We start from the raw sequence: 14534 nt of genomic DNA on the forward strand, positions 1-14534 counted from the left end.
AAACTATGTAGTTATAACTACTGCCAAAATCAACACATTTAGAAATGTGGGTCCATTTTGTTAAAAATATGTTGTAATTCATAATTGCTCTCTGGTAAAGTGCAGATTTAAAAGCATTAAAATGAGCCTAGAAATAAGCAGACACTCAGTTTTACTCAGAAACAAATATACTGAATCAAAAAGAGCTAATAAATAAATATAGACATTATTCAGAGTAACAGATCACAATGGCTTTTGGAGAAGATGAAAAAAGAGCTCTTCTAAGAATTGCTATCAAGAGAAATCACAAAGATAAACAGTTTCCAGATTTGACACTTTGAATTCACAAAATCTTTAGTAAGTATCTATTTCAACACCTCTTGGAGGTGAGTAAGTATTTTAAATAAATGAGGACAAAATTCATATTAATATTTGTCAAGATAACATTTGAATATCATAAACGGTCTTATTAAACCTAACATCTTAACATTAGCCATTCTGAATATTTTGGTACAAGTTTATGCACTGCTACATACCAATGACAGCCATCTGACAATCTCAGAAATCTTGGCATAATGAATAAAATAACTTCAATACCAACTTCTCTCCTACAGTCCAAAAGCACTTCAGAAATATAAAGAAGGTTTACAAAATTGATTAATTACTTTATTTACAACCAAAATGCAAACCCTTCTTGGGTGTAATCTACTATTTACTATTCACTGTTTGAACCCTGCACATCTGTTTAGGCCAGGAATTAAAAACTAACATATCCAATTTAAACATCAGGGTTAATTTAGGAAGACAAAATGTAATTAGCTAAATTAGAATTTGGTTTCAAGACCAAGGCTATCACACTTCCTGGAAGTGGCATGGGATCTAATTACCACAAGTGGTCAGGATCTCTATTTTACATCCCATCCGAAAGAGGGCATTGCCAGCAGTACAGGTTTTCCAAGTTCCTAATGCCTTGTCAGGGTATAGTTTCACTAGTGACTAAGTAGTAAAGATGCCAACATTGAATCTTCAACACCACTTCCTGTCTTTCCCTTGGAAGTTTCCCATCCCAGAGGGATATAGGTATGACTGGAAACAAAAAGCTATGCAATTTTGCGCTGCATAGAAATTACAGAGATAATACAATTATTCTCTCCATAACTTCAATGCAACCAATACCTGGAATACTGCATTCTATTCTAGGCAACACATTACAGACAAATAGGCAAGTTACAAGTAGATTCTGAGAAGACCAAAATCAATAATAGTGCTGGGAGAACTGATTTACAAGGAAGGATTAACAATTTAAATATATACTGTGGCTAAGCAATTAGTCATTCACAGATATGACATTGGTCTACAAATATGTGAAGGGTTTTAACACCAAGGAAGGAAAGGAAGTTAGTGTGATGGATGGAGGAAACTAGGAAAAAATTGACTGAATATCAAAGTTCTCAAACACTGAGATGTATTATTCTGTGGAATGAACTCCCAAAAGCAATATACGGAACCACCATCATATTTGTCTCTTAAAGTTTGACTGGACAAAATCCTAGAAAATATACTACAGTGAAAAACCCTCAGCTTTCAGGGAGATGGACTGATGATTATATTATATAATACCACAATTCTGATTACCACTTTACAGAATGTGAAAACAAAGTGCTTGTCCTTATCTAAGAGAGGAAGGATTGTCTTGTGGTCAAGTCATAGGATAGGGACATGTGGGTGTATTTGCGGACTATCATAGATTTTCTGTGTGATTTTGTGTAAACCACTTAATCTCTGTGTCAGTTCTCCATCTGTAAAATACTTGCCCTGTGCCAGAGCAAGTGGAGGCCCCCCCCTCCCCTTCCGCTGCAGTCCACCCCCTGGCACTCCTGCCAGGGAAATGGGGTCAGGGCACAGAGGGCTTACCCCGCCCCCCCCGGCCTGGCCACTTCTGCCAGGGAGCTGGGTCAGGATGTGGGGCACCCATTTCTCCAGGGCCCCCTGGTAGGGGCCCCACTGGCTCAGTGGCTAATCTGCCACTGGTTGTGTGTATAAATTAGGGCTGCCAAGTGATTAAAAAATTAATTGCAATTAATATCACTGTTATTTAATACATGTCAATTGGTATTCTATTGTTTAACAGTGTGATTAAAACTACAATTAATTGTGATTACTTTTTTTAATTTGATTAATTTTGTGAGTTAATCACTTGAGTTAACTGCAATTAAATTGACAAACCTAATATAAGTCCAAAAAATGCTGGACAGGTGCTCAAATACTAGTGATAAGGACCAGATAAATACCTACATACTCTTTCATCTAATTGCTTTGATTCTATAAAGACCCAATACTACTAAAAATTGAGAGATCTGATGAGACCGCAGCCCATGCTTGTAAAGCTACACCTCACAAAATTATCAGTGTTAGTTTTAAAACATGTTACTTTTGTTCAAAGGATTAGCCAAGACTAACAGTTCAGTAAGTCTTCAGGCTGCCATCTGCTATTTCTAGTGTTCTGAAAAATTACAGTTGTTAGAATTATTACATATTGCTATAAAATTCCCTATAAAAGGGATTGATCTAAGAAACCTAATCACTCACGATAGAAAATTTTCTATGAAACTAGTTTTTCTATCACAATCGTCGAGCTTCAGTTGTTCCCTTAAATTGTTTAAACCTTTATTGAAACAGGTTTCAGAGTAGCAGCCGTGTTAGTCTGTATTCGCAAAAAGAAAGGAGTACTTGTGGCACCTTAGAGACTAACAAATTTATTAGAGCATAAGCTTTCGTGAGCTACAGCTTCATGCATCCGATGAAGTGAGCTGTAGCTCACGAAAGCTTATGCTCTAATAAATTTGTTAGTCTCTAAGGTGCCACAAGTACTCCTTTTCTTTTTATTGAAACAGAAGTTCAGAATGCCTGTAAATGCTAACAGCATTTGGCAAAAAACATGATTAATTATATACATAATGGTGATCTAATAGCTTGCTATGGAGAACAAAGGGTATTGATTTTAAGAATATTTTTGATGAGGGAAGGGATTTACATCTCCCTGAGTCAAAGTTTGATATAAGAACTGAAGACTGAACTCTAAAGATGTTGATTTGAATCCTCATCTATTCACGACCCTAAAAATCAGGCAGAGCCATGCAATATGAAGCTTAGATTCTGAAGACAGATGCTTCAGCATACAAATTGTCTACTTTCAGGAGGAGAGGGAAGATTTTTGAATGGAACATGAAGACATGAAAAAATGATTAAGTTAAAAGGATGGCTGACATTGATACTATGCCCCTTTTTCATCTGTGCTCTGATGCTCAGCTTTGGCCAAGGAGTGCCCAGAACAGTGTAGGAGGGGAAGAGGTACACATGCCTTTTGCTTTCACCTCTCTGCCCCTTACCTTGAGCTGTCTGGGCAGCAGGCTGGTTCCAAAGTGTAAAGGCAGACAGAAGTGCTTATAATTTACACCAGCCGCCAACGGATTCAAAAGGGCAGGTACAGTGAGCAGGCAGCATTGGCATGTTGTGACACCCCTTTGTAATGTCTGCAGGGGAAGAGGATGATGTAGAGGACACTATGATGGTTCTGTGTCACATGAATTAACCTGGGGCATCCTCAAGCGTTGGTTACTCCAGCTTTAGAGTTATTTTGTACCAATAGAAACACGTAATTTCTGCACATGATGAAATATATATATTAGTGCTTTCCTATATCTACTGCATTGTGCATATTCTTCCACTGTACCAAACCACACTAACCCTGATCACAACTAAACTAACATAATATTTTGACTGCCTGGCAGTAATTAGGATACTATGCAGCCTATATTTTCCCACATTTGTGAATGTTAAACAATAAAATAAAAAGTACGCCATTAAAATATTATGTATTAACAATCTTTGCTTGAAAATGCTCTCTTAAGTAAACATCATTAACTTTAAGTCAGTTAATATTGCAGTTAGACCTTGATATATTTTTGCATTGCATCTTGGAAAACACTTCCCACTGCTAGAATTGTATGCTTCTGTCCACTAACCAACTGCATTTTATTAATGTCACTCAGTAGGTGTATTTTTAGTAACAATACCTCACTCAGATAAGCTGTGCCAGAATCATTGATTTATATGATGACTTCAGTGATACGATCTGGCAATATTCTTTAATAACTGTTTAAAATGTCCTAGTCGTGTGCTTCAAACAACAGTTATTCCAACACCTAGACAGAGCTCTTTCCACTTGTAGTATTTTCCACTACTCAATATGCACAACCTGGCATCCGATAGCCAGGATTTTCCATTATTTTCTTTATTTGATTGTCTTCTAGTTACACAACTTTTTGTCCAAGTATGAACATGCCTGTAGTTCACAAAACAATCATTATCAAAATATGCTGACTACATTGTTCAACCTTCATGCTAAACACGAACATTCAGTCAAAATTTGATATCAGCTCTTAGCCAGACCTTAAATACCAGACAGTAGAAGAAATTACCATTTTTCAGCATATAAAGATATTCTAGTCAGTTATTCTCTCTCTAGACTACTTTATGACCTTCTCTTCATACTATCTGTAAATTGCTTAGCACACTCTTGATGCTGTATAATAAATAAAGCCAATTTTTAAAGATAAAACAAAAATTCAATTTGTTGAAAATTCTTTTTGTCAAATCCTGCAGATTTGGAATCAAATGTAATGTTTTCATTATCAAAAGGTTGTCAAAGTGGGACAGGGAGTGGAAGGAGATGAAGCAAGGAGAGAGGTCAGAACAATTAGAAGCTTACTTTGGGAGGAAAGAGACACTGTGAGCCAGTTTCTACCTTCAGTGACATGAGGCCTAATTTAGCTAATGGGAAATATTCACTTGCATCCAAGGTTAAACTTTGTCCCTTGAGATGAACTGGGAAATACCTGTATTACTTGTATGAATATGGTGGATGCCTGTGTGTTTGTTCTGAAGGGTTATTAAATTAAATTATTAAAAGGGAATTAAATCAAGAGGGGTTACTAGGGGAATGAAGCAGGAAAGGTAAAACAATGGCCTAGATAAATAACATCCTAACAAACACAATAGCCAGATTTGTCTCGTCTTCTAATGCCCCTAGTCTACTTGCGCTACATTGATGACATCTTCATCATCTGGACCCATGGAAAAGAAGCCCTTGAGGAATTCCACCATGATTTCAACAATTTCCATCCCACCATCAACCTCAGCCTGGACCAGTCCACACACGAGATCCACTTCCTGGACACTACGGTGCTAATAAGCGATGGTCACATAAACACCACCCTATATCGGAAACCTACTGACCGCTATTCCTACCTACATGCCTCTAGCTTTCATCCAGATCATACCACACGATCCATTGTCTACAGCCAAGCTCTACGATATAACCGCATTTGCTCCAACCACTCAGGCAGAGACAAACACCTACAAGATCTCTATCATGCATTCCTACAACTACAATACCCACCTGCTGAAGTGAAGAAACAGATTGACAGAGCCAGAAGAGTACACAGAAGTCACCTACTACAGGACAGGCCCAACAAAGAAAATAACAGAACGCCACTAGCCATCACCATCAGCCACCAACTAAAACCTCTCCAACGCATCATCAAGGATCTACAACCTATCCTGAAGGACGACCCATCACTCTCAGATCTTGGGAGACAGGCCAGTCCTTGCTTACAGACAGCCCCCCAATCTGAAGCAAATACTCACCAGCAACCACACAACACACAACAGAACCACTAACCCAGGAACCTATCCTTGCAACAAAGCCCGTTGCCAACTCTGTCCACATATCTATTCAGGGGACACCATCATAGGGCCTAATCACATCAGCCACACTATCAGAGGCTCGTTCACCTGCGCATCTACCAATGTGATATATGCCATCATGTGCCAGCAATGCCCCTCTGCCATGTACATTGGCCAAACTGGATAGTCTCTACGTAAAAGAATGAATGGACACAAATCAGATGTCAAGAATTATAACATTCAAAAACCAGTTGGAGAACACTTCAATCTCTCTGGTCACTCGATTACAGACCTAAGAGTGGCTATCCTTCAACAAAAAAGCTTCAAAAACAGACTCCAACAAGAGACTGCTGAATTGGAATTAATTTGCAAACTGGATACAATTAACTTAGGCTTGAATAGAGACTGGGAATGGATGAGTCATTACACAAAGTAAAACTATTTCCCCATGTTATTTCTCCCCCCCATCCCACCCCACCCCCCACTGTTCCTCAGATATTCTTGTTAACTGCTGGAAATAGCCTACCTTGCTTGTCACCATGAAAGGTTTTCCTCCTTCCCCCCCCCTGCTGCTGGTGATGGCTTATCTTAAGTGATCACTCTCCTTACAGTGTGTATGATAAACCCATTGTTTCATGTTCTCTCTGTGTGTATATCAATCTCCCCTCTGTTTTTTCCACCAAATGCATCCGATGAAGTGAGCTGTAGCTCACGAAAGCTTACACTCTAATAAATTTGTTAGTCTCTAAGGTGCCACAAGTACTCCTTTTCTTTTTCGAATAGCCAGATTGATAGTCATGAAGAGGCCACTCCTGGGTACATAGATGTTTTGCCAAGGTTGAGAATATAGAGATCAAAGGCAAGACTAGGGGGCCCCGAAGCCTAGAAAAGGTGAAGGTTGAGTGAGTGATCAGAAGCTGTCCAGAAAACATCAGAGGAAATGGTCACACTGGCTAGGGAATACAAAGAGACAGGAGCAGGACAGTCTGTTCCCTCCTAACCATAGATGAGGGTTAACTGGGCTGACAGCAATTTACCAAAAACTGGCAAGGAAAGATTAAGATGCATGTCAGAATCCAGCACAAAGGCCTTTTATTGTTTTACCTTTTTTGCTCCTTGGTAAATAATAGTTGGTTTTGAAGATGATGTTTTTGAGCTGCTTTAAGTCAACTCACTGATCACAGGTCCCCAAAATGAAAAGGCTTGCAAAGTGCCAAGTAAAATTGGATCTAATTAAGACAATTGGGACACAGAAGGGCTGACACCCAGAGACCCTGTCCCAGAATGGTCATGTCACGTTTCCATCCATAGTGAGGTGCAGGAAGCCAAGCCTGTCACCTAAGAGGATGAAGTAGATATTCCTGGGGGTATTCTGCCACACTGCACAAGTGCATAATTCTCATCCCCCGCAGATTCCCCCCCCCAATTGATTCTGATAGGGAGGCAAAGGGAAGCTGCAGTTACACCTTTCACCCACCAGGGCTGATGTGGTGCTGGAAGGGCAGCTGGCTCATGGGCCAAAGCAGATAACTGTAGAGAGGAAGGAGGTAGAGGCTGCCTGTGATGGGTTGGATCACAGAAAAGCCCTTGGGAATTTGCCAATTGATGTGCTGAGATTACTTCTGCCCCTGCTTTCTTGCGAGCTTGGGATTTCAGTGCCCTGCCTGTTTGAGCCAGACACGCTAGCCTGCTGCAAACCCAGGCCCAGGTCTGAACAACGTCCCCCACAAACTACAGGCTTAACCGAAAACAACTTAAGAAGTGTTCCTGTCTCCAGCACTCAGATGCCCAACTCCCAATAGAGTCGAAACCCCAAATAAATCTGTTTTACCCTGTATAAAGTTTATACAGGATAAACTCATAAATTCTCCACCCTCTATAACACTGATAGAGAGATATGCACAGCTGCCCCCCCCTCCAGGTATCAATACATACTCTGGGTTAATTAATAAGTAAAAGTGATTTTATTAAATACAAAAAATAGGATTTAAGTGGTTCCAAGTAGAAACAGACAGAACAAAGTGAATTACCAAACAAAATAAAATAAAACACGCAAGCCTATGCCTAACACAGTAAGTAAGTGATTACAGATGTAACCTCTCCCTCAGAGATGTTCTGGTAAGTTTCTTTTACAGACTAGGCTCCTTCTAGTCTGGGTCCAACAATCACTCACACCTCCTGTAGTTACTGTCCTTTGTCCTAGTTTCTTTCAGGTATCCCTTGGGGTGGAGAGGCTCTCTCTTGAGCCAGCTGAAGACAAACGGAGGGGTCTCTCAGGAGCTTAAATAGACTCTCTCTTGTAGGTGGAGACCCCCTCCTCTCTCCTATGCAAAGTCCAGCTCCAAGATGGAGTTTTGGAGTCACATGTCCATGCATGACTCAGTTTTTACAGGCAGCAGCCATTGCCCACATGCTATCTTGAATGTCTCCAGGAAGACTTCTTATGTGGATTGGAATCTTCCAAGATCCATTGTTTGTCAGGTGTTTCTTGATTGGGCACTTAATTTGCACATTCCTTTCTCAAGAAGCTTACCAAATGCTTTATGAAGACTACTTAAAATCAAGCAAGTATACAGCCAGTATTCATAACTTTGAGTACAAAAATGACACATGCATACAAATAGGATGAATATATTCAGTAGATCATAACCTTTACAGAGATATGTTACATGACATAGGTAGCATAAAACAATTCCAGTTATGTCATATATACATTAATAAGCATAGTCTCTTAAAGCATTATGGGGTGCAACGTCACACTGACTTCCTCACAGTGCCCTGCCCACAGAGCCAGATGAGGCAGCATGGGATATGCGGGGGGGGAGGACAATAGACAGGGCAAGGTACATAGGGCTGCAGGGGAGGTTCACAACATTGAGCCAGTGGCTGAATGGGAGTGGGGGAGCAAGGCCAGATGGGAACAGGGCAGATATGCCTGACTGATTGGGGAGTGAGGGGTGTAGACACAAGGGCAGATGTGACTGACTAAATGGGGGAGGCTGTGGTCAGCCAGGGTCTGTATAAGGGAGACTCCCCAACTCCCTAACAATCCCTCCCTCCCCAAAAGAACCCTGTTCCATACTTCTCCCACCTCTACCCAACAACCCTGCAGGTTCACTCCCAGGCTCCTTCCCAGAAATTACTTCTCTCTCCCTCAACTCCTGTTACCCAACTCCCCCAAGCCTTTGCATGGTTTCTGAGTAATGCGAGAAATAGGTTTCTGTATTGTAGTTTAAATAAATTACCACCAAAAGTTTTATATTAATAGGCCTAATAAGGAATCTATTTGTCAAAAAACATTTCCAGAATCTTTTTTGTTACAGACATGTTGACAAGTATTTTGAAATAAATTACCAAAATTATTGAAATTGGTATGATTATGTTATTTTGACAAATAAAATAAGCAGAATTTTCAAATATTATGTACAGAATTTTTAGGTGTAGAATTCCTCCAAGAGTAACTTGTAAGGGACTTAAGATGCAGTCCCACCCTGTAACTGTGACACCATTCTTATACAAATTGCACTATCATCCGCAAATTCTACAGATGATGGGTAGGGAAATAACTTTAATAGAACAGGCTAGCAATTGATTCAAGCTGTTAGCTGAATTACCATATTTTGAATGATCCTGTGAGAGAACTAAGTTTGGAACCAACTATTGCTCACTGAATGGATCAAACTTGAGACCAGGTGAGTGGCAGAGCAAAACAAAAGGTCTCTGAAGCAGATTATTCAACCTCAGAGCTGCCAGCCACTTCAAAAAGTAGCAATATCAGCAATCCCACAGAAACTATGCATTCTCCCATTCAAGCTGGTGGTGAAGTAATGAAAGCTGGAGGCCAGGGAATGCATTATGCAAGGCAACCAACACTGATGCTTGGAGGCCGACTGCCAGAAAGAGAGAAATTGTACTTTTTGAGGTGGTTTTATTGTTTATATTTTATAAGGGTATAAACCTTTAATGCTCTTTTAATATTTGCTTTAATTTACATAAAGATTATTATAGTTTATCTGCAATTTGAAATCCATCTCATCCTTCTGATAAACCAGGATTTCAGTACTAGTAATTACAGTATTACAAAATAAAACTGAATGCCTTTGTCTTAGCGCAATATGTTAAAAAGACAGCCTGCACAGTCTCTCAGTGGCTATGGTACATCTACTCTCATCTCTCATCGGGTGACAAATTGGAAAAGTTGTGAGTGCCAAGTTTCCTTGTTCTGTTAGATCAGTCAAGGGGGTTGTTTTGAAGAACAGTTGTGTCTTAGAGGAGATAGACCCAAAAATAGGAGCTGGCACTGTTGAGAAAGCACAGTACATGCAGGGGGGGAAATGATCAGCATGACAACACAGTCTGGCTGAAATGCCCCAACCCCCAAGCCACTATGGACTTTCAAGGAGGAAAACTTATGCGTATAACCTTAGTGTTTAGGCATCATTAGAGACAAGGATGAGATCCAGGATCAAATTCCAGGCTCCTCATCTTGTTCTTAAGGACAAAAAGGGTTGCAAGTACTGCACTGGCTATATGATGCTCAAGCCACGGGTCAGGAGGGTTAGAGTATGTTGGCTCAGAGTTTAGGACAATGCTATATCACAAGGTCTTTCAGAAATATTTTTCAGAACACCATTTCCCAGTAACGAATTGTCCAGAAGATTGTTATTTCAAAAGGTATAACAGTGCCCCACTGTCAAGGTTCCTTCCCCACTCTGAACTCTAGGGTACAGATGTGGGGACTTGCATGAAAACCCATTAAGCTTATTTTTACCAGCTTAGGTTAAAACTTCCCCAAGGTACAAACTATTTTACCTTTTGCCCTTGGACTTTATTGCTGCCATCACCAAGCATCTAACAAATATATAACAGGGAAAGAGCCCACTTGGAAACATCTTTCTCCCAAAATCCTCCCCAAACCCGACATCTCCTTTCCTGGGGAAGGCTTGATAAAAATCCTCACCAATTTGCATAGGTGAACACAGACCCAAACCCTTGGATCTTAAGAATAATGAAAAAGCAATCAGGTTCTTAAAAGAAGAATTTTAATTGAAGAAAAAGTAAAACAATCACCTCTGTAAAATCAGGATGGTAAATACCTTACAGGGTAATCAAATTCAAAACATAGAGAATCCCTCTAGGCAAAACGTTAAGTTATAAAAAGACACAAAAACAGAAATATACATTCCATTCAGAACAGCTTATTTTATCAGCCATTTAAACAAAACAGAATCTAATGCATATCTCGCTAAATTACTTACTAAGTTCTAAGACTCCATTACTTTTCTGTTCCCGGCAAAAGCATCACACAGACCGAGAGAACCTTTGTTTCTACCCCTCCCCCCCACCAGCTTTGAAAGTATCTTTTCTCCTCATTGGTCATTTTGGTCAGGTGCCAGCAAGGTTATCCTAGCTTCTTAACCCTTTACAGGTGAAAGGGTTTTTCCTCTGGCCAGGAGGGATTTTAAAGGTGTTTACCCTTCCCTTTATATTTTATGACACCCACTGAGGCAGAGTTCCCTTCAATATACAGTGGAGGATATTTCATGGTAAATTGTATGTCAGAGATATCTACTAAGTGCTTCCCTTGTAGGTTAAAGGCTGCCTCCAGGAAGACTGCACTGTATCAGAGGAGACTATGGAAGACTTTCTATTATTCTGCTCCTTTAACGTCTGTATTTCAGAATCTGTTGGCCTCAAAACTGCAAGTTCCACTGTGGTATGGGCAGACATACGTACAATTGGTTTTAGGACTTTTTCAGACACCAGTGCATCTAACGAAGGACAGACATTAACCACTTGTTTTCTTTGAGATCCTGGCAGTTGTTAATGCAACAGTTTTAGATTACCTGTGGCAGAGTCATTGTTCAACCTGTTTTCAGACATAGGATGACTCACCTGAAACTTGAGGTGAACTATTGGTGCAGTCATTCAGTTGCTTGCAATGGCTGAGAAAAAACAGATGAGTTTGACATCCTAATGGGGGCTCATGGTATTTTACTGATCTTTTCGTTCTCCAGACAATGAGTTTGCGGAAGAGTGTCCCTATTGTGACTAACTTGGTGGGTTTGTTTTGACATTTTATTTAACAAACATAAGCAGAGATGAGAGAATAAAAACAGAAGTTCTGCCTGCTCTACTTAGATGTTGAAGATCATTGGGTAACTACTACTTTCTGCCATAGAAGTTACCTTCTATCACTAGTGCTCTGTATATAGGGTAGTAAGTTGTATTGGTAACTTTTGGAATGATAGTCAATGGGTAATCATAAAACTGTTATTTCACATTGTTTAGATAAGAATCAGCATTAAGTGTATAGAAACCGCACGTCCTAGTCCTACTGGGCAGTCCTGACTTGTTTATATGGTATCTTGAGAACTACTTTTAGGACATTTGAAATGTCCTGGTTTTTCATTTAGTCAGTGACAACATTCCTGTTTTTAAACTACAAAACTTTTGTTCCAGATGCCTGGTTATGATGATACAAGAAGTAATTACAGAGTGTGTGTGCGCTGATGATTGTTCAAAGCCAAAGCCTGTCATAAGTTGGCAGGTGACAACAGTACAATATAAAGTCCAGTAGGTTGATGATCCAGTCTAGTTTGTCTTAGATTGTAAAGCTCTTTGGGCCAGTAACTATTTCTTTATTACATGTGTGTACCATGTTTAACACAATGCAGCTCTGATCCTTAGTTGGGGCCTTTAGAGTATGTCCACACTGCAATTAAAAGTCGTGGCTGGCCTGTGCCAGCTGGCCTGTGCCAGCTTAGGTTCCCAGGTTCGAGCTAAGGGTCTGTTTAATTGCAGTGTAGATGTTTGGGCTTGGGCTGCAACCCAAGCTTTAGGACCCTCCCACCTTGCAGGGCACCAGAGCCCAGGCTCCTGCCCATGCCCGGACACCTACACTGCAATTAAAAAAGCCCCTTAGCCCAAGCCCCTCAAGCCTGAGTCAGCTGGCATAGGCCAGCTGCAGGTATCTAATTGCAATGTAGACATACCCATCTCTGCTACAAATAAAATAACCACCTTCTGTGCAAAAGGCCTATTCTCGATGATCAGAGGGCATGAAGAGACGAGGAGACAATACAGAGCAATACTTTCATCCCTTTCATCTGTGGCTGCCAGAACCATAGAATAGAAGGAAGCGAGGGGCACCGGGGAAGATACAGAGCTCAGTCTCTCTTTGATCTGTTCCAATGCCCCAGGTGAATCTTTCTAACGCAGCCAGAGCAGATAAAAAAAGGAGCCAGAATGTGAACACTTGAGAGCTCTCTGATAAATGCACTTTTACCTTTTCTAAGGTTCCTTAAAATATTTTTTGCCACAAAAGTGTCTCTGTTAGTTTCAAAATAAAGATCACCTTCCATAGTTAGTTCTAAACAGCAGTAATTCAAACCTTCCAACTGGAAGTTACAGTTTACAGCAAAATAAGTGATGTTAGAAGATCACTGTGTGAAAATAAGTACCTTATGAAAAGAGTTAACATATACCTATTCTACCATCATAATTCTACCCCTCCCCCACCACTACAAACCACCACCACTACGGCCAGATGATTAGGCACTAGACACATTTTCTGCCTCCTAATAAGGTCCAGATAAAGGAGCATATATTAGAGTATAAAGTCAAATAGCTACTATATTTATTGATTAAACAGTGCTGTAGGTGCAACTGGATACTTGTCAAACAGATGATGTTACAAGGGAACATTGAAAGAAAGATGCCTGAAGCAGTTGTGTATTACAATGTTGGTTTTTTTAATACATAATTTGCTGAGTTTCTGCTATTCACTGATGTGCAGAGGCATTGCTATGAGTACCAATGAGAAAAATGGTGGAGACAAAGGAATGATGAAGTATTTCATTGTCTTTCCACTGCAAACTATAGCATTACCCAAAAATTAAACCAACTTGTGTGGGGGAGGAGGACAGGGTATTTAAAATAAACTAGTAGTGAAGATACAATTTCCTTTAGAGGTTAAATTACAACATTAAGAAAACAACAGTAAAAATAAGCTGTCTGGAGGCCTGAACATGCAAGTTCTGAACTCACTCCCCTCCAAGGCTCATTGGTAATTCTAATAAAGCCTCTTTCACTCCATGTGCTGCAAATCAAATTGTCAGAAATCCATTTAGTAATTTCTCAGTATTCATAACTGATTCAGACTGCAAGAGTGTCTCTGTTCAATCACAAGTTGGAATTTACTTTTTTTAAAATGCTGTATCAACTTCATGAGTCAGACTGTTAATGAATCCATCTGTAACAACTGTCCTTACAGCAAATTTCCTATCAACTTTATAAACAATGAGTCACAAAGTTAAATTTGGTTTGTTCACATTTGTTTGGAAAATATCTGACAAATGTGATTAATGATTTGCCTGAATTGCATCAAATTTTAGAAAACCAACTCCATTAATTTTGTACACTTATTCTCTTCATTGAAGATACCCAATGCATTTGTTGCCTACGTCACACATACAGCATATATCAGTCAACAAGAACTTGTTTATGTAAGCACTTTATTCAATACACTGTTTTATGTTTAATGCAAATTAACTGTTATGGAAGTTTAAAGTATCCATACTGTATAACAAATGCAGATGAATTCAATATGTTAATAACTTTATAAACCAAAACCAGGCATCTCTGCATAGGTTTATAAAGTGTTATCAGCATGGTTAGTGGCTTAAAACATTGCCTCTGTATTATCTGTCTCATGCAAGGACCATCTTTTACATTACTGGAAGGAATCATTAAAAAGTGAAATAGGCATGCATGACTTCATTTGATCACTGGAATTAAAAATCACA

The 14534-nt window shown here is 39.7% G+C and overlaps 1 protein-coding gene across 1 annotated transcript in view; it reads right to left on the reverse strand.

Moving 5' to 3' along the window:
• The window catches only part of ATP2B2 (ATPase plasma membrane Ca2+ transporting 2), a 757867-nt gene that overhangs the window by 574205 nt on the left and 169128 nt on the right, over positions 1-14534 (reverse strand). The gene's annotated exons all lie outside the window — the stretch shown is intronic.

The sequence above is a fragment of the Dermochelys coriacea genome, chromosome 7 (assembly GCF_009764565.3).
Source record: "Dermochelys coriacea isolate rDerCor1 chromosome 7, rDerCor1.pri.v4, whole genome shotgun sequence".
In the NCBI taxonomy this organism is placed as follows: domain Eukaryota; kingdom Metazoa; phylum Chordata; order Testudines; family Dermochelyidae; genus Dermochelys; species Dermochelys coriacea.